The sequence below is a fragment of the Parus major genome, chromosome 17 (assembly GCF_001522545.3).
Source record: "Parus major isolate Abel chromosome 17, Parus_major1.1, whole genome shotgun sequence".
Taxonomy (NCBI): Eukaryota; Metazoa; Chordata; class Aves; order Passeriformes; family Paridae; genus Parus; species Parus major.
This window is the reverse complement of record NC_031785.1, coordinates 3,387,661-3,390,969: the sequence shown is the minus strand read 5'-3', so window position 1 is coordinate 3,390,969 and position 3,309 is coordinate 3,387,661.

The window sequence follows — 3,309 nt, the reverse complement described above, 5'->3', positions numbered from 1 at the left end:
TTATTTTTTTTCCAGAAGAATATTATGGTTCAGGCAAATTTGGGATGTGTCTGAACATGCTTCCCGTCCACATCATGGATTCAATTACAACGCAACACTTTGCAGATTTCTGTTAAATTTTAACTCGTTTCACATGGGTTGGGTGAACTTTGCCTGACATTTGGAAGCAGGCAACTTGTGTCATCAGGTTACACTCACACTTATCTCTGCAAACATATCCTTGTACCCAGCCCAGCACCAGCAGAGCCGTGGATGGCATTAATTGGACCCGAAATGTGCTTTCCTGCGGCGTTTGGTTGCTGCCTGCTCAGGGAGCACGGGTGTCACTCTGTCCCCACGCTGCTGCCCGTGAGCTCCACGTGCGTGTGGGATGCACAGGGACTGAGTGTGGACAGAAACAGTGGGAATGTGGGAGGTTTTGGTGAAGGGCAGAGCTGGAGCCATGAGAAGGGGAAGGCTTTGGGATGATGCTGTTCCCTGCCAGCCTCCAAACTGTGGGGATGCACCGGTGGTAGAGACAAGGGGGAGCAGCTGGTGGCCCCAAAACCTGGGCAGTCCCATAGGTCCATGGCAAAGCACTGGAGAAGGGCCTCTCCTCTGTCTCCAAAGCCAGGCAGGGGCAACCTGGCCATTCCCTGCTCTCCTCCACGCACTGAGCCATGGAAACCCAGTGCTGAACATCTCCTTTGAGGAGATCTTTGAGATGGCAGAAAACCCAGGTCTGATCAAAGCCTGGCTGCTCTCCTGGTGCCAGGCACCCACAGGGGGAAGGGGGAAATATTAAAAGCCCAAGATCAGTCAGTGGCTGGTTCTTACTTCAGCTGCACCAAGTGACCGGCGCTGCTGATCAAAGGCCTCACCACTGTTGTTTTAAAGGTGACATTAACATTTAAGGAGCTTTTGAAAGCCCTGGCTTGCAATAAAAGGCCAGACACTCAGTCACAGAGCAACTCAAACGCAAGTTTAATGATAATGAAACAGCCTTTTGTTCTTAAGCTCAAAGAAGAACCACAAACCTATTTATAGTGTTTATAATAAGGACTGTGAAGCCTTTTACACACAATCCAGCAAACCGATACCTGCAAGTTACCCAAGGATCCTGAGAGTGTGCAGAGAGATTTTGTGCTTCTCCTTGGCTTCCAGGCACAACTGCCACAGCTTTGGGCAGCACCAGCAGCGCTGTGAGGATGCCTCTGCCTCTGTCAAGCCGTGATGCCAGCCGGGCATCCTTGAGCCTGTCCCCAGCCCAGCTGGCATGGCATGGCATGGCATGGCATGGCATGGTGCAGCTGGCACATCATGCCTTCCCATGGCTCCTCATGGCATATTCTGGCACAGCCCTGCTGCTCATCCCACTCAGGATCTGTTCCCACCTGGTGTCACCTGCAGAGTGACTGCAATAGTCCCCATTGGCACATCAGGCACCAAACCTCTGCTGAAATCACAAAACCAGCTGAAATCACCATTCTTCCCTCTCTGCAGCCCCATCCCGCTGCCTGTGGCCACCCAAACTCCGTGTGGGTGTTCCCTGGTGCAGAGCAGACCCAGGGGGCTGGAGCTGCTGATCCCCTCTGCTCCTGGAGCCAGATCTCCAGAGAAGCAGGCGTGTGTGGCAATGTGGTGCAGGCAACCACGGGCTGCTGGGGGCTCAGTGCTCACAGCCACCAGCCTTCTGCCAGCACCTGGGTTATAAATAGCCTGGAAATGGGATCCAAGCAGATAGGAGCCATGGCTGGGTAAGAAAATCCTCCTCTCCCTGCACTGGTTCTGGCTGTTTTGTCTCTCACTGTGAAGCTCTTTGCTTTATGGCTCCCAGCCCTGCACCAGCTCCTGTGCTTCACCTCGGAGCTCCAAAATGGGCAGTGGCTGGTATCTTCCTTGTCACGTGCCATTGGAAATATCCAGCCAATTCCCTCACCCTGCAAAGCCCCAGAGAGCCCCTGCTCCACTGCACAGACATGCTTTTATTGGCAGCATGTTACATCAAAGATCTTTTTTTATGCCTTCTCACCCTCCTAGATGTGGTAAATAGTGCTGGGTCCTGATCACATCCATTCCCTGAGCAGGGAAAGAGCTGGAGAGCCAAGCAGGAGCAGGAGAGGGAGGTTGGTTCAGTTGATTCCTCAAGGGCTCAGGCCAGGAGGTCAGAGGTTCCAGCAGAAGGAAGAGTGGAGGATCAATATCCTGCCATGCTGCCCCAACCCTTCCTGCCCACAGCATTGTCCGAGGGGGAATTCCCTCTCCCACCTCTTGCAGTGGTGAGCCAGGATTGTTATTTCTGCTTTCCAGAGGGATGAGGAGGCATTGCACTCCAAGGCTTTGCTCTGTGTCTCCTGCACCTCGTTGAGAGCTTCCTGAGCTGGGATGTTCCCCAAGCTGGGATGCTCCCGGAGCCGGGATGCTCTCAGATCTGGGATGCTCTCAGCATGGTGGTCATTGTCTCAGAGCCCAAGCTGGGAGCCAGGATCTCCCCTTTGATTTCTGAGGGTATGGAGAGCCAAATAAATTAGCAATGGGAATGTGAGGGGGTGGGGGAGACAGGCAAGGGAGAGCTGGAGAGCCGGACAGATGCAACTTGTAACATTAACGAGGGGTTTTCCCCTCCCCAGAGGCACTGCACTCTTGAGAACAGGCGATTTTCTATCCCATGGCAACACCAAGCAAGGAAAAAATGGGCCTGGCTTTTATTTCATTTTTTGTCCTTTACAGGAATCGCAGGCAAACAAAAGCCCTGAACAGATTTATCATTTTTCTTTCTCCCCCACCCCCTCCTTTTCTTTCCTTTTATATTTTTTTAAAATAGGGTTAGAACAAGATGGATGGTTCCCCAGGCCCAGGGAATGAGCAGATCGAGGCAACCCTGTCGTCTCTGGCATCCCATTAAGCCCAGCTCTGCGAGGAGGCCGCCCTAGGACTTATTAAATTTGCCCCAGCCCAGACCCCAAACCCCATCCCCAGCATGGGGCTGCCCCAGCTCAGCCACCTGAGTCCCACCTCACCTCCCACCTCCAGCACCTCTCCTGCATCCCCCCAGAGCATCCCCAGCCCTGCTCTCGCCCCCCACCAGCCCGGGAAACAGCTCCATCCATTCTTGTCAGCCGAGGCCGATTCGTCACCGCCGGGGTGACAAGTGCTTGTATGGCTCTGTCAGCCCCTGGCCAGCCTGGCCTGGGCCCCCTGCAGCAAAGCCAAGGGTCCCCCCAGGGAGGGGACTGGGGGCAGTGGAGGGGGGCACAGCCAGCCCTGATCTACCCCTGACCCAGGGGCTGCTGTGGCTGGAGCAACATGGCGATGTAGAGGCAGCACAAA